The sequence below is a fragment of the Haematobia irritans genome, chromosome 4 (genome assembly GCF_050003625.1).
Source record: "Haematobia irritans isolate KBUSLIRL chromosome 4, ASM5000362v1, whole genome shotgun sequence".
Taxonomy (NCBI): Eukaryota; Metazoa; Arthropoda; class Insecta; order Diptera; family Muscidae; genus Haematobia; species Haematobia irritans.
In genome coordinates, this window is record NC_134400.1 from 129,558,331 (window position 1) to 129,586,220 (window position 27,890).

Genomic DNA, 27,890 nt, shown 5'->3' on the forward strand with positions numbered 1-27,890 from the left:
TGGCTCTAGTGGCAACTATGATTATAAACCGATATGGACCAATTTTTGTGTGATTGGACCAATTTTGGTATGGTTGTTAGCGACCATATACTAACAAAACGTTCCTAATTTGAACCGGATCGGATGAATTTTGCTCCTCCAAGAGGCTCCGGATGTCAAATCTGGAGAATGTTTTATATGGAGGCTATATATAATTATGGACCGATATGGACCAATTCTGGCACGGTTGTTAAAGGTCATATACTAACACCATGTACCAAATTTCAGCCGGATCGGATGCAATTTGCTTCTATTTGAGGCTTCGCAAGCCAAATCTGGAGATCGGTTTATATGGGGGCTATATATAATTATGGACCGATGTGGAACAATTTTTGCATGGTTGTTAGAGACCATATACCAACATCATGTACCAAATTTCAGCCGGATTGGATGAAATATGCTTCTCTTAGAGGCTCCACAACCCAAATCTGGGGATCGATTTATATGGGCGCTATATATAATTATTGACCGATGTGGACCAATTTTTGCACGGTTGTTAGAGACCATATACCAACATCATGTACCAAATTTCAGCCGGATCGGATGAAATTTTGTTCTCTTTGAGGCTCCGCAAGCCAAATCTGAGGATCGGTTTAAATGGGGGCTATATATAATTATGGACCGATGTGGACCAATTTTTGCATGGTTGTTAGAGACCATATACCAACACCATGTACCAAATTTCAGCCGGATCGGATGAAATTTTCTTCTCTTTGAGGCTCCGCAAGCCAAATCTGGGGATCGGTTTATATGGGGGCTATATATAATTATGGACCGATGTGGACCAATTTTTGCATGGTTGTTAGAGACCATATACCAACACCATATACCAAATTTGAGCCGGATCGGATGAAATATGCTTCTGTTAGAGGCTCCACAAGCCAAATCTGAGGGTCCCTTTATATGGGGGCTATACGTAAAAGTGGACCGATATGGCCCATTTTCAATACCATCCGACCTACATCGATAACAACTACTTGTGCCAAGTTTCAAGTCGACAGCTTGTTTCGTTCGGAAGTTAGCGTGATTTCAACAGACGGACGAACGGACGGACATGCTTAGATCGACTCAGAATTTCACCACGACCCAGAATATATATACTTTATGGGGTCTTAGAGCAATATTTCGATGTGTTACAAACGGAATGACAAAGTTAATATACCCCCATCCTATGATGGAGGGTATAAAAATATCGGAAACATTTAAATCTGAAGCAATTTTAAAGAAACTTCGCAAAAGTTTATTTATCATTTATCGCTCGATATATATGTATTAGAAGTTTGGGAAAATTAGAGTCATATCTACAACTTTTCAACTAAGCAGTGACGATTTTTACAAGGAAAATGTTGGTATTTTGACCATTTTTGTCGAAATCAGAAAACATATATATGGGAGCTATATCTAAATCTGAACCGATTTCAACCTAATTTGGCACGCATAGGTACAATGCTAATTCTACTCCCTGTGCAAAATTTCAACTAAATCGGAGTTAAAAATTGGCCTCTGTGGTCATATGAGTGTAAATCGGGTGAAAGCTATATATGGGAGATATATCTAAATCTGAACCGATTTTAACCAAATTTGGCACGCATAGGTACAATGCTAATTCTACTCCCTGTGCAAAATTTCAACTAAATCGGAGCTAAAAATTGGCCTCTGTGGTCATACGAGTATAAATCGGGCGAAAGCTATATATGGGAGCTATATCTAAATCTGAACCGATTTGAACCACATTTGGCACACTTGACTACACTACTAATTGTACTTCTAGTGCAAAATTTCAACCAAATTGGGGTAAAACTCTGACTTCTGGGACCGTATTAGTCCATATCGGGCGAAAGATATATATGGGAGTTATATCTAAATCTGAGCCGATTTCAATAATATTTGGTTTACTTGACTATAGTACTAATTGTTCTTCTTGTGCAAAATTTTAAGCAAATTAGGATAAAACTCTGGCTTCTGGGGCCATATAAGTGCACATCGGGTGAAAGATATATATGGGAGCTATATCTACATCTGAACCGATTTCAACCAAATTAGGCACACTTTACGAAACAATCAATTGTACTCCTTGTGAAAAATTTAAAGTAAATCTGGCTGAAATTGTGGCTTCTGGGGCCATATTAGTAGATATCGGGCGAAAGATATATATGGGAGCTATATCTAAAACTGAACCGATTTTTTCCAAAATCAATAGGGTTCTATTCTGACCCAGAATACATACTTGTGCTGAATTTTAAGTCGATTGGACTAAAATTGCGACCTAGACTTTGATTACAAAAATTTGTTCACGGACAGACGGACATCGCTATATCGACTCAGGGACCGATCCTAAGCAATATTGCCAAAGACACCATATGTCTATCTCGTCTCCTTCTGGGTGTTACAAACATATGCACTAACTTACAATACCCTGTTCCACAGTGTGGCGCTGGGTATAAGAATCCTATAGAAATTAAATTTTCAAAAAATTATCCTATAGGAATGAACTTTTCAGATTTTTTTTTAGAAATGGAATTTTCATAAAATCTCCTTTCAAAATAAAATATTCAGAAAATTTCATTTAGAGATGAAATTTTCATATACCAATTTTCGGAAAATATTCAATAGAGATGGAATTTCCACAAATTTTCCTTAAAAACTAATCCTTCACAAAATTCCCATAGTAATGAAATGTTCACAAAAATCCTACAGAAATAAAATTTGGACAATTTTTTTTGAAAAATGCCTATAGAAATGGAATTTTTACATAATCTCTTATAGTACTGAAATTTTCTGAAATTGTCCTTTAGAAATGAATTTTTCACAATATTTCCTATAGAAATTAAAATTTCTCAACATTTCCTATGGAAATGAAATTTTGACAAAATTTCCTAGAGACATTAAATTTTCACAAAATTTCCTATAGAAAAGAAATTATGACGAAATTTCCTAGAGAAATGAAATTTTCACAAAATTTCCTATAGTAATGAAATTTTGACAAATTTTCCAATAGAAATGAAATTTTGACAATATTTCTTATAGTACAGAAATTTTCAGAAAATTTTCTTTAGAAATGAAATTTTCACAAATAGAAATTAAATTTTCAGAAAATTTCCTATAACTCTTCTTATGGAAATGAAAGTTTTAGAAATTTTCCTACAGAATTAAAGCTTTGATAATATTCCTTATAGAAATGAAATTTTCAGAAAAATTCCTTTATAAATGAAAATTTCGGAAAATTTTCTTAAGAAATCAAATTTTCAGAAATTTTCCTAAAAAATGAAATTTTTTTAAAATTAAAATTTCTAAACATTTCCTATAGAAATGAAATTTTCACAAAATTGTCTATAGAAATAAAAATTTAACAAATTTTCCTATAGAAATGAAATTTAGACAATATTTCTTATAGTACAGAAATTTTCAGAAAATTTTCTTTAGAAATGTATTTCTCACAAATAGAAATTAAATTTAAAAAAAATTTTCCTATAACAATTAAATAAAAAAAATCCTACAGTAATGAAATTTCCTATAGTACATTAATGAAATTTTCATAAAATTTCTTATGGAAATGCAATTTTCAGAAAATTTCCTACATAATTAAAACTTTGATAAAATTCCTTTAGAAATGAAATTTTCAGAAAAATTCCTTTATAAATGAAAATTTCGGAAAATTTTCTTAAGAAATCAAATTTGCAGAAATTTTCCTAAAAAAATTAAATTTTCACAAAATTTCCTATAGAAATGAAATTTTGACAAAATTTCCTATAGAAAAAATTTCTTTTAGAAATTAATTTTTCAGAAAATTTCCTATATAAATGAAAACTCTGGAAAATTTCCTTTAGAAATCAAATTTTCAGAAATTTTCCTATAGGAATGAAAAGTTCACAACATTTCATATAGAAATGAAATTTTCATAAAATATGGATAAAATTTCTTAGAGACATTTTCATAAAATTTGCTACAGAAATAAAATTTTGACCAAATTTCCTATATAAATGACGTTTTTACAAAATTTCTTATGGAATAATTTTTAACTTTCTTATAGAATAATTTTTAGAAAATATCCTATAAAAAATAAAAGTTTGATAAAATTTCTTAGAGAAATCAACTTTGCATAAAATTTCCTATAGAAATTATATTTGGACAAAATTTATTTGAAAATCAAATTTTCATAAAATTTCCTACAAAAATTTAATTTTTAAATAATTCCCTATAGAAATGAAATTGTGACACAATTTCCTATAAAAATAAAATTTTTAAGAAATTTGCTATAGAATAAAAATTTAAATATAATATTTTAGAGAAACAACATTTTCACAATATTTCCTACAAAAATTAAAATTTCACAAAATTTCCTATAGAAATGAAATTTTAAGAAAATGTACATATTTATATAACGAATACAAGTTTTCTGTATAAAAATGAATTTTTGTTAGCATTACAACTGCTATAAAGGTAAATAGAGTCAACTTCACCCTAATTTGGACTATCTTCGCTTGTTTTCGAGAAGTTTGCATAAATGGATGGCCAAATTGAGGGACAGACTGACATTTCCACATTATTTTTCCACATTCTCCCTCACTTTGTTTTTCATAGGAAATAATGATGGGAATTCACAGCTCAAACAAACAAAAAAATAAACGAGAGGAAGACAAAATAAATTTCAAGTGAATATTTAAATTAAATTTCCATTTTAATGACTTTAATGTTTGCTTGAGGTTTAACAGTCGAGTAATTTCAGATATTGTGGAAGCTATATATTAATTATATTCTGGTGTAGGGTAGGTGATTGTAACACACGAAGAAAAATATTTTCATAAAGTCCAAGTTTTATTGTCCTTGAATACCAAAGGGATGCAAAAGAAATAAAGTAAAATAAAAATTAAAAAGAAGGATGACAAGAACATGGGAGAAATTATTACCTCGAAACTTTTGAATTAGAATAGACTATCGGTAAAGTCATGAGCGGGTGGCTGATATATATTGTAACCACTTTCATGTTGCTATAATTTCCAAACCGCTCGTTTGAGAGCTGATAGATTTATTCCAGGGACAGATCATTTTATTGTTTACAGGCTTACAAAATCACTGAATGCAATACGTCAATATTGCATTCAGTTATTCGTGATGGAATTCAAGCGTGATAGTGAGATTGCTTCGTAGTTGGTTGAAAAACTACAAGTGGCTATCATTAAAGCCTTCCAGTATTTAAAGGTGAATAAATCTTTTCTTTCTTGTACCATTGCTCGTTATCGTAATAATTCTCTAAATTGGACGAATTGAACAGTTGTAGAAAATTTGTTCGTGAGCTGAACACATTGCGAAAACATATACAACTCATATTGAACAAGTATATACAGCTGTAAGTTCGGCCGGACCGAATCTTAAGTACCCACCACCATGAATCAAATATAATAGTTCCCTTTGAAAATTCTTCGTCGTAGCGGCTTACTTGATAATATATAGAATTTCAGGGGATTTTATGACAAATATTTTCTCAAGCACATCAGTTCAGCCAGTACGCTTATCGAAGATAGATTTAAAAAATTTACCTGAAATTTTACATTCAGTTTCAAGCAATTTTCATGATCAGTGCGCCTTCTATATCGGTCTATATGGCGGTTCTAGAATCTAGACCCCAAATCGGGGCCGGTTTTTAAGGGGGCTATATCAAAACCTGTCCCGATACACAATATACTCAGCACACCTATTTATAGTCCTAAAAATACCTCCCGATTTTCAGGCAAATTGGATATAAACTATGGTTTCTAGAAGCCCAAGAAGTAAAATCGGGAGATCGGTCTATATGGGGGCTATACCAGAATATGGACTAATAAACATCATTTTCGGTACACCTGTTTATGGTCCAAAAATACCTCTAGATTTTCAATTTCAGGCAAATTGGATAAAAAGTACGAATTCTAGAAGCTCAAGAAGTAATATCGGAAGATCGGTCTATACGGGGGCTATACCAAAACATTGGACGATAATCACCAGTTTTGGCACACCTCTTTAAGGTCCTAGAATACCTATAGATTTCCAATTTCAGGCAAATTGGATAAAAACTGCGGATTCTAGAAGCCCAAGGAATAAAATCGGGAGATCGATCTATATGGGGGCTATATAAAAACATGGACCGGTAATCACTATTTTCGGCACACCTCTTTAAGGTCCTAGAATACCTCTAGATTTCAAATTTCAGGCAAATTGGATAAAACCTGCGGATTCTAGAAGGCCAAGGAATAAAATCGGGAGATCGATCTATATGGGGGCTATATAAAAACATGGACCGGTACTCACTATTTTCGGCACATGTCTTTAGGGTCCTAGAGTACCTCTAGATTTCCAATTTCAGACAAATTGGATAAAAACTGCGGATTATAGAAGCCCAAGGAATAAAATCGGGAGATCGGTCTATATGGTGGCTATATAAAAACATGGACCGGTACTCACCAGTTTCGGCACACGTCTTAAGGGTCCTTGAGTACCTCTGGATTTCAAATTTCAGTTAAATAGGGTAAAAACTATGGATTCTAGAAGCCTAAGAAGTAAAATCGGGAGATCGGTGGCTATATAAAAACATGGACCGATACCATTTTCGGCACACGTTTTTAGGGTCCTTGAGTACCTCTGGATTTCAAATTTCAGTTAAATAAGGTAAAAACTATGGATTCTAGAAGCCTAAGAAGTAAAATCGGGAGATCGGTCTATATGGTGGCTATATAAAAACATGGACCGGTACTCACCAGTTTCGGAACACGTCTTAAGGGTCCTAGAATACCTCTAGATTTCCGATTTGAGGCAAATTGGGTAACAATTACGGATTCTAGAAGACCAATAAGTAAAATCGGGAGATCGGTCTATATGGGGGCTATATCAAAACATGGACCGATACACCCCATTTTCAGCACATCTCTTTATGGTCCTAGAATACCTGTAGATTTTTAATTTCAGGCAAATCGGATAGAAAATACTCTTTCTAGACGCCCAAGAAGCAAAATCGGAAAATCGGTTCAAATGGGGGCTATACCAAAACATGGACCGATAGGCACCATTTTCGGTATACTTTGTGATGGTCCTAAAATACCTTTAGATTACCAATTTCAGGCAAATTGGACAAAAACTACAGTTTTTATAAGCCCAAGACCCCAAATCGGGAGGTCGGTTTATATGGGGACTATATCAAAACTTGGCCTGCCTGCAAACAAAACACGAATCTGTGCCAAATTTGAGGATGATAGCGCCATTATTGAAGGCTGTAGCGTGATTACAACATACAGACAGACGGACATGCTTATATAGTCTTAGAATTTCTCCCTGATCAAGAATATATATAGGTTAGGTTAGGTTATGTGGCAGGCTCACTTAGACTATTCAGTCCATTCTGATACCACAGCGGTGAACTTCTCTCTTATCACTGAGTGCTGCCCGATTCCATGTTAAGCTCAATGACAGGAGACCTCCTTTTTATAGCCAAGTCCGAATGGCGTTCGACGTTGCAGTGAAACCACTTAGAGAAGCTTTGAAACCCTCAGAAATGTCACCAGCATTACTGAGGTGGGATAATCCACCGCTGAAAAACTTTTTGGTGTTCGGCCATAGCAGGAATCGAACCCACGACCTTGTGTATGCAAGGCGGGCCTGCTAACCATTGCACCACGGGGCCACCGTGGTGCAACTTTAATAGTCGGAAATCGATATTTCGATGTGTTGCAAACGGAATGACAAACTTATTATACCCCCGTCACTATTCTATGGTGGTGAGTATAAAAAGTGAAATTAAAAAAAAAGTTTTTTAGTTTTTTAAAAAACATTTTCTAAAGCGATGCAAAGGATCCAAAAATGGAGTACTTCCGTCCTATGACAAGCCCATGTAAAATTCATTGGAGATGATCCAACTTTGCACTACTTCCGGATCACAAATTGGGGATCCAAACTACTTCCTTGGAAGCTCTTGTTTGACGGGTACATTTTTTTCGTGATGAAATTCTGAATCGAATTAAGATTTCAAATCTTATGAAATGTGTTATTTTATCGGGATTCCTTGCACTCTTCGACGAGAAGTATGATAAAAATTCCTCTAAAGCTCAAACAAAAATGGTTCTTCCATCCAGAATCTAGCAACTTTATCTTAACCTTCGGCATGGGTTATTTTTTGCCGATATTATTGAGGTAGTAGGTCTCATTAAATCCACTTGACCCGCTACGATAAGACGTTTTCAACGAAAATTATTATATTTCATCCATCGTGGTGGGTATTTAAGCTTCGGTTCGACCTAACTTTTGGCCATGTATACTTTTTTTCAATTTTTTTTTTGTTTGGTCTGAGCCAGTTGTTGTTATTATGTGGCATTTTTATATCGCACATTATGGCCACATATACATTAAATAAATGGTTTACGAGTATAGACCATTGCACTATAGGATTATTGTTGGATTGGTTAGCTAGCTGCTGCTACTGCTGACTGAGTAGCTGGGATCATTGTTTGCGCTTTTGACCTTAAAGTCATAACTGCACAATAACAAAAGAATTGATGTTGGCGGATTATGTGGCGAGTCCCATACACTGTGGTTAAGTGTATAAGAACTTCGTAGTTTATATGTAGCATAAATAATAATTTGATGCCTTTTAGGTATAGTTGTGATATAATTCTGATAAAAGCCGAAAACAGCTACGATCGAGAATGACAGCCGAAATTATGATCCACTTTCGCGTTGAGGTTTTGACGTTTAGTTGATTAGGGAAATAACGTCACACAATTGATGCACTAATTAAATATTGACATAATAAAGTTAGAATGTTAATTCTACTCCCTGTGTAAAATTTCACGTAAATCAGAGTACATCGTTGGCATTTGTGGTTATATTAGTGTAAATCGGGCGAAAGATATATATGGGAGCTATATCTAAATCTGAACCAATTCCAATTAAGATTATTACACTTGACTTGATTCTACTCATTGTACTCCTTGTACAAAATTTCAAATAAATCGGGGGAAAATCTGGCTTCTGGGGTCATATAATTGCATATCGGGCGAAAGATATATATGGGAGCTATATATAAATCAAAGCCGATTTCTTCCAAAATTAATAGGGTTCTATTCTGACCCAAAACAGAAACTTGTGTCACATGTTAAGTCGATTGGACTAAAACTGCGACCTGGACTTTTATAACAAAAATGTGTTCACAGACACACGGACGGACACGGCTATATCAGCTCAGGGGTCGACCCTGAGCAGTATTGCCAAAGACACCATATATCTATCTCGTCTCCTTCTAGGTGTTGCAAACATATGCACTAACTTATAATATCCTGTTCCACAGTGTGGTGCAGGGTATAAAAACGGAGGATTTTTGTAAGAAAATATTTTGATATTTTCTTAATTCCACAAACAAAAAAAAAACAAGTATATACAGCACTAAGTTCGGCCGGGCCGAATCTTAAATACCATACCCACCACCATGAACCAAATATTAGGGTTTCCTTTGAAATTTCAGGAGGGCTTGAGGACTTGAGGACACTTCCCGAAGATAAATTTAAAGATTCAACCTATGAGGACTATATAAGGTTCTGGATTTATAAGAACCATTTTTGTTTGAGTTTTAGAGGAATCATTAACATCTCTTGTAAGTGTGCAAGAAAATTATAAAATAACGTCTTGATTTGAAATCTTAAATCTGTAGAAGTAAAATCTGGAAATTTTACATTGAGTTTCAAGCAATTTTCATGATCAGTGCGCCTTCTACACCCTCAAGAAGTGAAGTAGGTCTATATGGAGGCATTACCAAATGGACCGATAAAAACTTAATCCGATACACGTTTTTGTGGGCCTAAAATACCAGAATATTTACAATTTCAGGCAAATCAGATAAAAACTACGGTTTCTAGAAACTCAAGGAGTTAAATCGGGAGATCATTCTTATGGGGGCTATACTAAAATATGGACCGATACTCACCGTTTTCGGCACACCTCTTTATGACCCGAAAATACCTCTAGATTTCCAATTTCAGGCAAATAGGATAAAAACTTCAGATTCTAGAAGCCCAAGGTAAAATCGAGAAATCGGTCTATATGGGGGCTATACCAAAATATGGACCGATACTCACCATTTTCGGCACACCTCTTTATGGTCTTTAGGACCTCTAGATTTCACACGTATTTGTGGTCCTACAATACCTCTACATTTCCAATTTCAGGTAAATTGAATAAAAACTGCGGTTTCTATAAGCCCAAGAAGTAAAATCGGGAGATCGGTCTATATGGGGGCTATACCAAAATATGGACCGATACTCACAATTTATGGCACACGTATTTGTGGTCCTACAATACCTCTAGATTTCCAATTTCAGGTAAATTGAATAAAAACTGCGGTTTCTATAAGACCAAGAAATAAAATCGGGAGATCGGTTTATATGGGGTCTATACCAAAACATGGACCGATACTCACCATTTTTGGCACACCTCTTTATGGTCATCAAATACCTCTAGATTTCAAATTTCAGGCAAATTGGATAAAAACTACGATTTCTATAAGCCCAAGACCCCAAATCGGGGGGTCGGTTTATATGGGGACTATATCAAAACCAGGACCGATATAGCCCATCTTCGAACTTGACCTGCCTGCAGACAAAAGACGAGTTTGTGCAAAATTTCAGCACGATTGCTTCATTATTGAAGACTGTAGCGTGATTACAACAGACAGACAGACAGACAGACAGACAGACGGACAGACGGACATCGTTATATCGTCTTAGAATTTCTCCCTGATCAAGAATATATATACTTTATATAGTCGGAAATCGATATTTCGATGTGTTACAAACGGAATGACAAACTTATTATACCCCCGTCACCATTCTATGGTGGTGGGTATAAAAAAAAACAACATTAAACCAAAGATGCTAAATTCTCAAAATAAGTCTTAGTCTATATTTGAAGCGTTTTATCTTACATCTAAAGATTCAATATTTCAATTATTTTAGGACGATTTCTTTAAATCAAAACTGTGTTTCTTTCCTTTTTTGGAAATTTTGTCGAAAAAAATTCTAAATCCATTCAAAAAATATTGCGAATTTTTCAAAATATTTTAGTTCAAACGTTTCAGACAAGCGTTAGATTGCATTACAAATCATAACAAATTAAAAGAAATTTTTTATTTGGCAAAATATGACAACATTTTTTAATTCACACCCAAAACACTGAATTCGAAACACAGAGTAACACAATTTGCCTGAAATTTTTAATGTTGAATTATTTTGGGGCCGTATATATATATATTTAGACCAATCTAATTTGCTTAAAATTTTGCACAAGAAGAACAATTAGTACTATAGTCAAGTGTGCCAAATTTCAGATTCAGATTTATATATAGCTCCCATATATAGCTTTCGGCCGATTTACACATATATGACCACAGAGGCCAATTTTTTGCTCCGATTTAGTTACAATTTTGCACAGGGAGTAGAATTAGCATTATAGCTATGCGTGCCAAATTTGGTTGAAATCGGTTCAGATTTAGATATAGCTCCCATATATATGTTTTTCTGATTTCGACAAAAATGGTAAAAATATCAACATTTTCCTTGTTAAATCGCCACTGCTTAGTCGAAAAGTTGTAAAAATGACTCTAATTTTACTAAACTTCTAATACATATATATCGAGCGATAAATCATAAATAAACTTTTGCGAAGTTTCTTTAAAATTGCTTCAGATTTAAATGTTTCCCATATTTTTTTTTACCAACATTGTGTTCCACCCTAGTGCATTAGCCGACTTAAATTTTGAGTCTATAGATTTAGTAAAAGTCTGTCAAATTGTGTCCAAATCGAGTGATATTTAAATGTATGTATTTGGGACAAACCTTTATATATAGCCCCCAACACATTTGACGGATGCGATATGGTATCGAAAATTTAGATCTACAAAGTGGTGCAGGGTATAATATAGTCGGCCCCGCCCGACTTTAGACTTTCCTTACACGTTGTTTTAATTACAATTTCATTATTTGAAAGAATTTTGTCCGTAATAGTTTGTAAATTGGATGTCCTCATTTTAGAGAGGTCTCATCTTTGGCTCGGAATCAATACCAAAATCTTTATGCGAAGGTCAATATCTTTGGATCCAAGTAAAATTTGTTTTTAAGTGTTTGTTTGAGAGTTCAGTGGGGTATTATGGTGTTGACTCCCCCAAACAAATATACTAAAATATTTATTATTTGTTTTATTTTTTATTTATTTTAGTGAAAATGAAATGTAAGACAAGACTACAACGCCCAATGGAAACTACTTCGTGTTAAAATGTTCATGGTGAGTATATTGTAAAAGAAAAGAAAACTTTGGACACACCTTTTGAAAATATCTTTAAATCAAACTCCTAACCAAACTAATGGTCATTTATGCGATTTTACTTTAAGTACATTTTTCGTAGGTTCCCCTTTGGTGATTCTCATATGGCCAGTTGGTATTTCTCTTTTGAAAAGTTGAAATATTAAATTGTTTTGCAAAAACCTTGCTATTATATGTGCTGTCTTTGTTGGGGGCAAAATTTTAAGTACTCCCGCCATTGGAATAGTCCATGTAGGCTACTTTGTGAATTTCAAACTGGTTTGTAAAGAGTACAACTATTAAAATGGTTCCCAACACCAACAGCAGTCAGTTTAAATGGCTCTACACTTGACGTCATAATCCAGATTAATCTGAGAACTATACTTACTTTTGATAGACAGATTTACCTGCACGACAATGTTGAAGGAAAATTAATTAGATTTTTAATATATATTTTTTTTCTATGCAATATAAGATTGTTATCACTGGCTTAGCAGAGAGGCCAGACAACCAAAACAAAAAATGGCTCAAATCATGAGAAATATTCTCTGGTGTTATTTGGCTGCTTCAAATATAAACTGACTTCATATGAATTTAAGTCGTAGAAGTGTTTTAAAATTTAGTTTGTCTTAGTTCAAAGACAAACGACTTTAATGGAAGGACGCAAATTTCCTAAATTTGTGTCCTAAATTTAATAAGAACATTTCTTGAAACTAAGATTCTAAATTTTGTTTTAATTAAAATGTCTTTATTTTAAAGAAATTTGTCCTCAATATTGTGTAAATTGCGCATCCTACAATGTAGGCTGTGAAGTATTCCATATCACGTAAATATTTGTTTCAGTGCACACTATAGCCTTCAATAATGAGTTATGGTGTTGAAATTTTGCACAAAATCGTTTTTTTTTTCTGCAGGCAGATCAATTTCGAAGACGGGCTTTACCGGCCCATGTTTCGTTTCATGTCCATAGTCTGTTTCGTGCGAAAGTTAGCGTGGTTTCAAAAGACGAATAGACGGACAACGCTGGATCGAATCACAATTTCAAAATTTCCAGGGCACAGAATATACACGGAAAAAAATAATTCTTTCTCCCAAACGAAATTTTAGACAAACAAAGTTCGTTTCTGATCTGCTTTTTGCTGTAAGGAAGTTTATTTGGAAGAAAAGTATATACTTTTGGTGATAAACGTTTATTCTTTTCCAGGATGTAAAAACAATTTCATAAAGACTAACTCAACAAAAAAAAAAAAAAAAACAAGTATATACGGCCGTAAGTTCGGCCAGGCCGAAGCTTATGTACCCTCCATCATGGATTGCGTAGAAACTTCATCTAAACACTGCCATTCACAATCGAATTACTTAAGTTGCGGTAACGCTTGCCGATGGCAAGGTATCTTAAAACCTCCTAACACCATCTTCTAAATTGTAAGTAAGTCCATACGTGGTATATATTAAATCAAAAAAGATCGATCCAATACGTATATAATTCAGTTTGACAAAGTAGACATAAAATTTTGACAAAATTTTCTACAGAAATAAAATTTTAACAAAATTTTCTATAGAAATGAACCGATATGGACCAATTTTTGTGTGATTGGACCAATTTTGGTATGGTTATTAGCGACCATATACTAACACCACGTGCCGGATTGGATGAATTGTGCTCCTCCAAGAGGCTCCGGAGGTCAAATCTGGAGAATATTTTATATGGGGGCTATATATAATTATGGACCGATATGGACCAATTCTAGCACGGTTGTTAAAGATCATATACTAACACCATGTTCCAAATTACAACCGGATTGGATGAAATTTGCTTCTCTTGGAGACTTCGCAAGCCAAATCTGGGGATCGGTTTATATGGGGGCTATATATAATTATGAACCGATGTGGACCAATTTTTGCATGGTTGTTAGAGACCACATACCAATATCATGTACCAAATTTCAGCCGGATCGGATGCAATTTGCTTCTCTTTGAGGCTCCGCAAGCCAAATCTGGGGATCGGTTTATATGGGGGCTATATATAATTATGGACCGATGTGGACCAATTTTTGCATGATTGTTAGAGACCATATACCAACACCATGCACCAAATTTCAGCCGGATCGGATGAAATATGCTTCTCTTAGAGGCTCCACAAGCCAAATCTGGGGATCGGTTTATATGGGGGCTATATATAATTAAGGACCGATATGGACCAATTTTTGCATGGTTGTTAGAGACCATATACCAACAGCATGTACCAAATTTCAGCCGGATTGGATGAAATTTGCTTCTAGTTTAGGCTCCGCAAGCCAAATCTGGGGATCGGTTTATATGGGGGCTATATATAATTATGGACCGATGTGGACCAATTTTTGCATGGTTGTTATAGACCATATACTAACACCATGTACCAAATTTCAGCCGGATCGGATGAAATATGCTTCTGTTAAAGGCTCCACAAGCCAAATCTGAGGGTCCCTTTATATGGGGGCTATACGTAAAAGTGGACCGATATGGCCCATTTTCAATACCATCCGACCTACATCGATAACAACTACTTGTGCCAAGTTTCAAGTCGATAGCTTCTTTCGTTCGGAAGTTAGCGTGATTTCAACAGACGGACGGACGGACGGACGGACGGACGGACATGCTTAGATCAACTCAGAATTTCACCACGACCTAGAATATATATACTTTATGGGGTCTTAGAGCAATATTTCGATGTGTTACAAACGGAATGACAAAGTTAATATACCCCCATCCTATGATGGAGGGTATAAAAACAATCTTTTCTGGCTAATTGCATTTTCCCTCACATCTTTCTCACTTCCACGAGGTTTTTTAGTTCTTAGCACCTTTTTCTCTAATACAAACAATGTAGAAGAAATTATTCGATTTTATAAATTTTTTTAAATTTTACCTTTCGCCTGGACGGAGAATCGAACCGTGGACCATGCAATTTGTAAGCCAACACACTATCCACCGAGCTACGTAGCTGTTATTGTCATTAATAGCTAACTATCCATATAAGTTATATTAATATAGCATAGCTTGCGGCGCCCACAAACCGATTAAACAAACTTTATTTATCAGAAACATACATTTAGTTGGGCACCGTGGAGCAGTGGTTGCTACGTCTGCCTTGCATGCCAAGGGTCGTGGGTTCGATCCCTGCTCCGACCGTACACCATAAAGTTTTTTTTTGTTTGTTTTTCTTTCCATATATTCCCGATAAAGGGTCAAAATTTGGTCAAGGGAAAACGCGTGTAAATCGGTGAACTCGTTTATTTAAAAAATCAAATTAAAAATATTCAGTTAGGCTTTCGCTTTTCCAAATCCGAATTGCCGGGCCTCACGCTTGACACTTGCCATCAGATTTTGTACAGCCTCCTTGTCCACCTTCTTCGCCGCAGAAAGCCAGTTTGCCTTGAACTGCTGCTCGTCCTTTGCAGTTTTTTTGGTCTTCGTTAGGTTCCGCTTGACAATAGCCCAGTATTTCTCAATTGGTCGGAGCTCTGGCGTGTTGGGAGGGTTCTTGTCCTTGGGAACCACCTGCACGTTGTTGGCGGCGTACCACTCCATGGCCTTTTTACCGTAATGGCAAGATGCCAAATCCGGCCAAAACAGTACGGAACAACCGTGTTTCTTCAGGAAAGGCAGCAGACGTTTATTCAAACACTCTTTCACGTAAATTTCTGGGTTGACAGTCCCGGAAGCTATGAAAATGCTGCTTTTCAAGCCACAGGTACAGATGGCTTGCCAAACCAGATATTTCTTTGCGAACTTTGACAGTTTTATGTGCTTGAAAATATCTGCTACCTTTCCACTTCCTTTTGCCGTATAAAACTCCTGTCCCGGAAGCTGCTTGTAGTCGGCTTTGACGTAGGTTTCGTCGTCCATTACCACGCAGTCAAACTTCGTCAGCATCGTCGTGTACAGCCTCCGGGATCGCGCTTTGGCCGTCGTATTTTGTTTATCATCGCGATTTGGAGTCACTACCTTCTTGTAAGTCGATAGTCCGGCTCGTTTTTTGGCTCGATGCACGGTTGTAGACGATACACCCAGCTTATGTGCGGCATCTCGGAGAGAGAGGTTAGGGTTTCGCTTGAAACTACCGGCAACTCTCTTTGTCGTCTCAGCAGCTTCCGGTTTTCGATTTCCCCCCGATCCAGACTTCCTGGCTGTCGACATACGTTCCCCAAACACTTACATTACATTTGTAACGGTTGATTTGGCAACTTTTAGCGATTTTGCCCGCTTTGCGTGCGAGTAGCTCGGATTTTCGCGATGCGCGAGCAAAATTTTGATACGCTGCTCTTCTTGCTTGGACAGCATTTTGACAACTGAAGAGTCAACTCCAAAATCAAAATAGGAGCAACATTCTACACACACACACCTTCAAAATGAGGGATGTTCAGGTTTTTTAAATGCAAAATTGAAAGAAATACGTCAAGTTTATATTTTGACCGTATCACCCTTTATGTGAAAACTTGAACCGATATAGACCATCTTCGAACTTGACCTGCCTGCAAAAACAAAAAAAAAACCAAACTGTGCCAACTTTCAGGACGATAGCCCCATTATTGAAGGCTTTAGCGTGATTACAACAGACAGACAGACGGATATGCTTATATCGTCTTAGAATTTCTTCCTGATCAAGAATATATATACTTTATATAGTCGGAAATCGATATTTCGTTGTGTTACAAACGGAATGAGAAACTTATTATACCCCCGTAACCATTCTATGGTGGTGGGTATAAAAAAAAATCCTCTGCCGTGACTCGAACCTGGATTGTCTGCTTCAAACACGTTAACAGTCGCCGTAGTTGCCATAAGAACGTCTAATAAATTTTTCAACACTTTTCATGGCCAAAGCAAAACTAAAGCCGTTCATGAAATCGTGAACGTCCGTGGACGAAACCGTGAACATTTCGTTTTGATTTTTTCGTGAAAGTTTCATTCACGATTTTGGGACGTAGTATTTTCTATTAATGTATACTCCCCAAATTTAGTATACTCCCCAAGGTTAGTATACGGCCCGGCCGAATTTATGTTAGGTCATATACACATGTTTTCTATTCTTTTCTATTAATAGCAAAAATGAGTTTCTTCCCCTTTGCCATCCCTCACAATATATCTCAAGTGTGAACATTACCACTCCATGTGCATATATTTTACGATACGGTCACACTGGGCAAATATTTGACAAAAATCAAAACAAAAGGAATTCCTCGCCGTATTCTAACCCTTAAATATTTTTAGCTCATATTGGGTATATGACGTCACGAGAGAAGTATTTTACAAAAACGGTAACCCGATTTGTAGTAAATAGTCCTAGAAAAAAGGTTTGACACTCATTTGGTTAAATAGTTGCCTAGTGTGGCCACAACCTTAGTCATATAATTTTTTCTTAAATTTATTATGAGGTTTTAAGCCACAAGAAACATTCACACCAAGTGGTATGTAATTCTGGTTTACCACCAACACAATTCATGACAACCTTAATGTTGTCGATTTATTTAATTCAGACTTTAGGCACATTGACACTATGTCAGAGTTAACGAAAAACTTACGGTGACCATTAGTTAGGTAATTGAATTAAAATTTTTAATCCACATTCACTGAGATCTGGGTGAATGAAATGATGTTGAATTCCGGCCACATTTGACCTACTATGTTTCGGTGGCAAGGGAATTACAACCACCGGAAACCATCAAAGTAACCAGCCAACAAACGAACAAAGTTTTGTCCTTGCCAGGGAAGTCCATTACAAGTTAAATTGTTCACAAACTATGTTATCCAAACCACCAACCGACCAGAATTATTCGAGTCACAACATGGTCGGGTATACACGGTAAGAATTTTCTTTGACATACAATCTAAGACCAACGAAGTTCCAGTTTGTCTTTGAAGGTTTTGTTTTTTGTTTTGAGGGTAAAAATGTCCTCAAGGATTTGATAAGCATTTTGTCAGCAGAAAAATTTCTTTCACAACAAAAGCAAAGAAAAATTCTTTACGTGTACTAAGCTGGTCTATTTTTGGTCCAATTCATACCCACCCGATCAAAATACGCTATGGTCCCTACCATCTTAGTTTAAATTCGCTTGGGCCATCGTAGACTTTGAGGACTGTTGTGGCTGTGGCTGTGGCTGTGGTTACTTTAACATCCTTTGTGTATGGGATTTTCTTATTTATCTTAGCAGAGTCTTGTCAGATAAAAGTCTACATTGGCACTTGTATTTCAAAACGAAGGATGATAGATTATTGTGTGTAAACCTGATTTGCAACACATTTCCACCGCTTATACTATAACAGTGGAAATAGGTTGCCTTGTAACATCATTTAAGTAATTTGCTAAGCCTACATTAATGTCTATTACAATAGCACATGTTCAAAGAAAATAAACGAATATAAATGTGACCGAAAATAGGACTTGGTGAAATCATTATGAGTTTAGCAGAAATTTTCCTGTAGGCATTCTGTACCGCCTAAGTTCGTTCAGGCCGAATCGTAAATACCCGCCAGCACACTAAAAAAATATTGACTTGATATGACATACGGGGGCTACACCAGTGTTGCCAGGTGATTTTTGATTCTTCCCCCCAAATCTTAAGAAAAAAAAAACCCTAAATTGGTCTAGACTTTTTTTCAAAAACCCCCAAAAAATTGAAGAATGTTAATAAGTCAAAAAGGTGTACAAAATTTCGTTAAAAAAATCCTGCAGTGATACACTTTACAAATTAAATTTAACACAAATATATATACTGAAAGATTTTTTCTGAAGAACAAAATTTATTTTGAAGTAAATAAAAATCAGTAGATAACATCACAAATTCGGGTTTATTTGTCTAAAATTTCGTTCCTGAGGAAAGTAATTATACCCTGCTCAACACTGTGGAACAGGGTATTATAAGTTAGTGCATATGTTTGCAACACCCAGAAGCAGACGAGATAGACACATGGTGTCTTTGGCAAAAATGCTAAGGGTGGGCTCCTGAGTCGATATAGCGATGTCCGTCTGTCCGTGAACACATTTTTGTAATCAAAGTCTAGGACGCAGTTTTAGTCCAATCGACTTCAAATTTGGCACAAGTATGTGTTTTGGCTCAGAATAGATCCCTATTAATTTTGGTTCAGATTTAGATATAGCTCCCATATATATATATTTCGCCCGATATGGACTTATATGGCCCCAGAAGCCAGAGTTTTACTCTAATTTACTTAAACTTTTGCACAAGAAGAACAATTAGTACTATAGTCAAGTGTGCCAAATTTTATTGAAATCGGTTCAGATTTAGATATAGCTCCAATATATAGCTTTCGGCCGATTTACACTCATATGACCACAGAGACCAATTTTTTGGTCCGATTTAGTTGAAATTTTGCACAGGAAGTAGAATTAGCATTTTAGCTATGCGTGCCAAATTTGGTTGAAATCGGTTCAGATTTAGATATATCTCCCATATATAGCTTTCGCCCGATTTACACTCATATGACCACAGAGGCCAATTTTTAACTCCGATTTAGTTGAAATTTTGCACAGGGAGTAGAATTAGCATTGTTGCTATGTGTGCCAAATTTGGTTGAAATCGGTTCAGATTTAGATATAGCTCCCATATATATGTTTTTCTGATTTCGACAAAAATAGCCAAAATACCAACATTTTCCTTGTAAAATCGCCACTGCTTAGTCGAAAAGTTGTAAAAATGACTCTTATTTTCCTAAACTTCTAATACATATATATCGAGCGATAAATCATAAATAAACTTTTTCGAAATTTCCTTAAAATTGCTTCAGATTTAAACGTTTCCCATATTTTTTTACTAACATTGTGTTCCACCCTAGTGCATTAGCCGACTTAAATTTTGAGTCTATAGATTTTGTAGAAGTCTATCAAATTCTTCCAGATCGAGTGATATTTAAATGTATGCATTTGGGACAAACCTTTATATATAGCCCCCAACACAGATGTGATATTGTATCGAAAATTTAGATCTACGAAGTGGTGCAGGGTATAATATAGTCGGCCCCGCCCGACTTTAGACTTTTCTTACTTGTTTTTATATGTATATCAATATAAAGAGCAAACAAAACAATATAATTCAATGTATAAATCTTTCAAATCAAATTAATTAAGACAACGGCCTATAAAATACAAATAAGAGAAATAAAAAATAAAAAAATAAAGTTCAGTAAATATATACATTATTCGCCAAAATTGTAGGCGTGAAATTATGAGACCAATAATTTAATGTTACAATACCATTTCTTAATTTGTTTTTAATTGTATCAAATATTAAAAATGTCCCTTCAACAGATGCGTTTAAAACAGAATGTCATTGCTTACTTGCTTGTATTTAAGAACATGGGTAGACTTCCCTCATTTTTTTTTTCAAAATTCATGCCAGAATTGTTCCAAATTTTGTTGAGAATTGCTCCACTTTATAGGGTCTAAAATAATTTTTTATCCCAAAAAGTCCCCCCAAATAAATGTTACCCCTAAAAATCCCCCTAAACGTGTAAAAAACCCCTAAATTTGGGGGGAAAACCCCCAAGCTGGCAACACTAGGCTACACTAAAAAAAAAGTTTACTTCACTCCAAACATTTTGACCTTCGCTTAAGGATTTTGGCATTGATTCCGAGCCAAAGATTCTGCTTCTTTAAAATAAAGATATTTTAGGGACCTATCTAGCTTTAAATCTAGGATCAATAAAATTAAAATTGGGATACAGATTTCATTTATCAAATTGTCATTCTCTTTTTGCCGTATATTACGTGAAGTACAAACAAATGCAAGTTTAAAAATTCAAATTATAGCGGATGCTTCAAAGTAAAACGATTTTCTTAATTCCAAAGACAAACTTTAAACCAAAGACACAACATCCTCAAAATAAGTCTTAGCCTATATTTGAAGCGTTTTTATCTTAAATCTAAAGATCCAATATTTCAGTTAATTTAAGGACGTTTGTTTGAAATTAAAAATGTGTTTCATTATTTTAAGGAAAATTTGCCTTAGTTGAAAGATATACGACTTTAACGGAGTGACTCAAATTTCCAAAATTTGGGTAATTTAACCCTTCTGTGCGTGATGAGGTCCCGCTGGACCTTTTTGATTTTTATTCATATATAACTTTATCTTTTATATGAATTTCAGCTTGATGGTTTATGACTTCTTGTACTGAAGTGTTTTAAGTTTTAAAACTTTAAATTTTTATGTGATTGAATCATTAAATCGGTTTTTATAGGTATTTGAAAAAGTTTAGTGCGATTCTTCGTGATGAGGTCCAATGGGACCTATTACTAATTACATTAGTGGTTTTAGCACAGTTTAAAAAGCAGTGTAAAGATATTGCGATTTTCGTATTTGGAACAATTAATAACACTAACATCCTCTCAGAAAATACCGTTATTTCTATACATTTTCCAGACCTATCGGCTCCTGGAATTTGGCAAGATGTGCCTCAATTTGGACCAAGTTTGAAACAACCACTGTGCACATAATACTGCGAGCAAAACGAACGCCACTAAAAAAAAATCGTATTGTTTTTCCTTCAAAACTGCAGTTTGTTAAGAACATTCAACTACAAAAACAATATATTGTTGCTTGGTACGTATAAGGATACTTATAGGTACCACGCCTGCGTCAAACATCAGGGCCACTAGTATACTAATCAAAAATTTTAACATTATCTGTATCCTATTAAAAATTAAATAAAACTCCATATTTACAACCAAATGGTTATATATGCAATTTGTGCATTATAGAAGAGTCCACCTACAGTAAATGATCGAAAAATATCGTAGGGATAACCTCTCTACCATCCTTTTTTTTATTGTAGGTCCCACGGGACCTCATCACGCTGGTATCGCTTCCAGTGTTATCACATACACAAGGGTTAATAAGACAATTTCGGAGCAAAGATTGTAAACTTTTTTAATTAAAATTTCATTAATTACAAAAAAATGTCCTTAATCTTTTGTAAATTGCACATCCTAAAATTTATGTTGCGTAATATCACGTAAATATTTTTTTTTTCAGTGCAGAACATACGAGCATTACGTGTCGCTTACAGCAACGTTAGATTCATGTATCCAAAAAAAAAAAAAAAAAAAAAAACAAGTAAGTAAAGTCTAAAGTCGGGCGGGGCCGACTATATTATACCCTTCACCACCATGTAGACCAACATTTTTGTTACCATCTCAACTACTTCAAATTTGCTGGGAGCTATATAAAGGTTTGCATTTCCAGATACAAATAACATACTTGTGATGGAGAAAATTTGTTGTACTTCTACAAAATCTCTAGAATTAAAATTGAAATCGGCTAACGCCCTGGAATGAAACACAATGTTAATAAAAAATATGGGAAATATGAAGCGAAAGAAATTTTGAGGCAATTGTACAAAAGAGCATTTGCGATTTATCAGGCAATACTTATGTATTCGAGATATAGGACAATTTGAGTAACATTTACAATTTTTGCTACTCAGCATTGTCGATTTTACAAGGATATTGGTTATATCTTGCCAAGATATGTGGTCAAGTGTGGGTCCCAACTCTGGTGTACATATATATGGGAGCTATATGACCGAACCGATTGATTAAATTTGACATGCATAGTTAGAATAATAACTCTGCTATCTCTGCAAAATTTCACGAAAATGGGAGTATAACTTTGGCCCCCGTGGTCATTTGAGTGTACATCGAGCGAAATATATATGGGAGCTATATCGAAATCTGAACCGATTCAACCAAATTTGACACACTTACCGATACTGTTAAACGTACTCCTTGTGCAAAAGTTGAAGCAAGTCATGGCTTTTGAGGCCATATAAGTCCAAATTTGGCGAAAGATATATATGGGAGCTATATCTAAATCTGAACCGATTTTAACTAAATTAGGCACACATAAAGATACCATTAAACGTACCTCCCAAATCAGTTGTTGTTCCGAAAACCATTGACACTGCCCCAACTGATATTGCAAGATCGTCATGTGACCTATCATGAGATTGAGACAACCATACGAGGCATTAGTGGGACCAGCATACATTCAATATTTCAAAAATTTTCAATCGCTCAAAAACAAGGTTTGTATCGATTGGTCGAAAAAAATGCGCCAAAAATACGATCGCTGTACTTCAAGTCGTGAATTTACGCATATGAGTCCGACAGTAAACAACAATTGACTATATGGGTCTTTCTAAAAAAAAAAACAAGTAAGTAAAGTTTAAAGTCGGGCGGGGCCGACTATATTATACCCTTCACCCCTATATAGGCCAAAATTTGTGTTACCATCTCAACTACTTCACATTTGCTGGAAACTATATAAATTAGACAATTTTTTTACTTCTACAAAATCTCTAGAATTAAAATTTAACGATATCCAGTTAATTGGAGTAAACTTCCATTGAAAATGGGTCTAAAAGGTGTAACAGTCTACCATATTTCCCCAACTGTGGTGTACGGTTATATGGGAGCTATATATAATCTGAACCCATTTTGACTAAATTTCACATGTATACACGCTCACAAAAAATCGCTTCTGTAACATATACTCCCAAACATATTTTGCTTCAAGCATATACATTTTTGGGTATTGCCCAAACATTTATATGTTTGATCTCTTCCAATATTTAATATGTTTGAAAGCATATTGGTCTAAACAATATATGTTTGGGTAGTCTAAGTTCCAAACATTTTGTATTTTTGCATCCAAATTCAATAATGTTGTCTTCCAAAAAACAATATGTTATTATGTGAACATATAATATGTTTGGAAGCATTTTGCACCCAAAAATATTATATGCTTAAAAAAAATTCTCCCAAACAATATTGTGCTCAAAATTTTATTTATTTATTTATATATTTACAGTCATAATGAATTATGAAAATAAACAGGTAATATAGGTGCTAACAACATAGGTTTTCGACTTGAATGCTCAAAATTGTATATTCCCCCACATCTTTCTCACTTCCACGAGATTTTTTAGTTCTTAGCACCTTTTTCTGTAATACAAACATTGTAGAAGAAATTATTCAATTGTATGATTTTTTTATTTTAATTTTACCTTTTGCCGGACGGGGATTCGAACAGCGGACACACAGTTTGTAAGGATCAAAGAAGTAGCTGATCAATTGCCCAAGGAAAAATAAAATGTTAATTTTGTAATAACAAGCAACAACCACCAACTTAATTCAATATCGCTCCCTGTTAAATAGCGCTCCAAGCTACTAAACACATATATGTTTATAGGCTATTTCTAAATTAATATATGTTTGCATCCAAGCATATTATATTTAAAATCATTTTATGTCGCAAACATAATATGTTCTAACATATTAACATATATGTCCCAAACATGTTATGCTAGTTTATGAACATTATATGCTTGCACTCAAAAATATTGTGTTTAAAAATTTGTGTTCCAAACATATAATGTTTATAGCCAAACATATGAAAAACAGTCTTTTTCAACCGTGTAGTTAGAATAATAATTCTGCTATCTATGCGAAATTTCACGAAAATGGCAGAGAACAGAGTTGGCAACCCTGAAGAGCAGACGTGTTTTCTGGCCACAAGTTCGGCACAAATAATATTTTTTGCGTAAATAAATAAAAATAACGTTGAAAGATACGGAAAATACTTGACAGGCAAAGTGAAAGAGTTCTTCGGAGGTAAAGAGCAGTGAAGAATGCCACCAACACGTCGTAAAAGCTTAAAATCTGTTAAACATTGTGATCAATGTAAATTATCTATCAAAGAAGATGAAGAGGCATACATAGAGTGTGATAGCTGCGAAAAGAGATTTCATTCTCAATGCACTCAATTAGATAAACGACAATTTGAAAAGCTATTGAATGATGAGACTGAAACGTTTGAATGTCACTTTTGTGATAAAGGAGGAGAAATAAAAAGCGAACTTAGAGAAATAAAAAAAGAATTGGGTGAAATCAAAGCAATAAAAGCAGAACTGAGTAAATTGACAGATATACAACAGTCGATCAACTTTATGTCGCAGAAGTATGATGATATGTTAAAGGGTATTGTTGAGAACAAAAAAAGATTAAATGCTGTTGAGAAGGAAAATGAACTATTAAAAAATGAAGTGGCTGATCTTAAAATGTCTGTCAAAATATTAAATGATATGAGGGTGAAGAATGACTGTGTAATTAATGGTATGGAAGTGACTGATGGTCAATCGGCAGCTGATTCAGTAATTAAACTTTCAAAAACTGTTGGTGTTGAAATAACTCAAGACCATATTGAAGAAGCTTTTTTTATTCAGAAAAAGAACGATAATTCTAGAGCTAATAGACCTAATTCAAACGCAAAAAAATCCGTGGTCGTAAAATTTTCTTCAAAAAAAACAAAGGATTTGTTAATGGCTGCTAAGACAAAGTTTAAAGACAGCGAAGCTACAAGTCGAGTCTTTGTAAACGATTACCTTAGCAAAGACACAATGGAACTACTAAATTATGCTCGAACTTTAAAAAACATTGGATATTCTTATATCTTTGCAAGAGATGGGAAAGTTTTTTATAAGCGTAATGCCATATCGAAAGCCCAAATAATTAGAAACAAGGATGAAGTTGATAAAATTCTATTAAATTCGGCTACTCAGCCATGGAAACGAAGATCGGGAGTCCAAAATGAAATAGAAACTGTCATTGAATCAGACGCAAGTAATGATATGCCATATGATTCTCCATCTTAAGTAATGTTTATATATAATTGATTATACATAAATTGCATTAGTTCCTTTTCGTTAAAAATGAATAATTGTTATTTTCAAAACTTTTCATTATTTAATAATTATTTAGATAATATTAATTACAAATTTTTAAATATTGTTTGCTTAAACGTGAGAAGCGTTTCTTCGCTGGATAAATTTAATAAATTTAAATCGCTTATAGCAGAATTTTCGAAAATTCCTGATATAATTGCTATACAAGAATCGTGGTTTGAAGAACATGTAACCCAATTATATAAGATTCCAGGTTATTCGGACGTTCACTGCTGCAGGAGTGATGGGTACGGAGGTACCTCGCTATACGTTAGCGATAGATTAAAATTTTCAACTAAATATTGCAAAAGTGAAGGTTATATAGATAGAATAGCAATAGTACTTAATAATTTTCGCGTCGGCAATAAGCCATTGGAAATTGTTACTGTATACCGTTCTCAAAAGTGTTGTACTAATGATTTTTTACTATACCTGGAGAGTTTTATGGAATCTCGTTCACAACTTCCTATGGTTTTTATGGGGGATATGAATATTGATTTATTTCGTAATCCACATTACTCGGATTTGTCCAACATGTTTTTGAATTATGATGTGCAGGCTTGTCACCATTTTATTACCAGGCCCGCAAGTGGTTCGAGCATTGATCATGTGTTCAGTAATATTTCAACCGAAGTTACTGTACATTCGGTTGAATGCCAATTGACAGATCATAACATTGTACATATTGAAATTGCGAGCGACTTTGTTAGTAACCGTGATACTGAGATTAATGTCAGCCGGTGTGACTATGATAGTCTTAATCGATATTTGCAGGTTCATTTAGATGGATTCGATGAAAGTTTAGGAGCATCTGAGTCAGCAGAGAGACTGGTCACTATTATTAATGAGGGTGTTTCGAATTCGACGACTGCATATACATATAGGAAGCCATTAAGGTTTTGTATTGCTCCGTGGATTAGTCGGAATTTACAATCTCTGATTATGTACAAGCAGAAACTATTGAAAAAACGCAGGAAATGCAGAAATGGGAAGTATGACGATATGGTGAAAAGGTTGAGTAGAATTATAAAAGTAGCTTTAAAGATATCTCGCAGTAATTACTATTATGACAATCTGATGCAAGTGGGTGAAGATCCTAAGAAATGTTGGCATTTTCTTAATAACGCCATAGGGAGAGTGAGGGAGAACAACATTTGCCTTGTCTCTGAAAGTGGGGAAATTGAATCAAATCACCAAGATATAGCCAATAGATTTAATGGGTACTTTATTGACTCGGTTTGTCATTTACGGCAGCAGATCCATATAAGGCCAGGTGATAGCTGTAATAGTATGCGGACGTTACCTCGCAGTGCGAACCGGTTTTCTTTACCAACTGCATCAATTGGGGAAATTGAATCAGTTTTGTGCGATTTGAATGTTAGGAAATCTACAGGATATGACAGGGTGTCCCCTAAGACTATAGTTTTCTGCAAGGAGATCTTGGCTCCAATATTGCTTAGGATCTATAATAAAATGGTTGAGTCTGCTGTTTTTCCCGACTGCTTGAAGGTTAGTAAAGTCATTCCAATTCCGAAAGTTGTAAACGCCTCGGCAGTTGAGAGTTTTCGTCCTGTTTCAGTTCTCTCGGTACTTGACAAAATATTTGAGAAAATTTTGTATCAAAGGCTTCGTTTACATTTCGAAGGGTATATTTATAGGTACCAGTTCGGATTTAGGAAGGGTTGTGGAGCTGAGGAAGCCGTTTTAAATGTTGTGAATAGCATATGTGATGGTTTAGATCGTGGATCAAAGGGTGTAGC

The 27,890-nt window shown here is 34.8% G+C and overlaps 1 protein-coding gene across 1 annotated transcript in view; it reads left to right on the top strand.

Moving 5' to 3' along the window:
- Positions 1-27,890, top strand: part of LOC142234922 (uncharacterized) — a 316,873-nt gene that overhangs the window by 45,822 nt on the left and 243,161 nt on the right. The window contains exon 2 of the mRNA XM_075306133.1: positions 12,268-12,333. The gene's annotated coding sequence lies outside the window, so the exon portion shown is untranslated. The remainder of the gene's footprint in view (positions 1-12,267; positions 12,334-27,890) is intronic.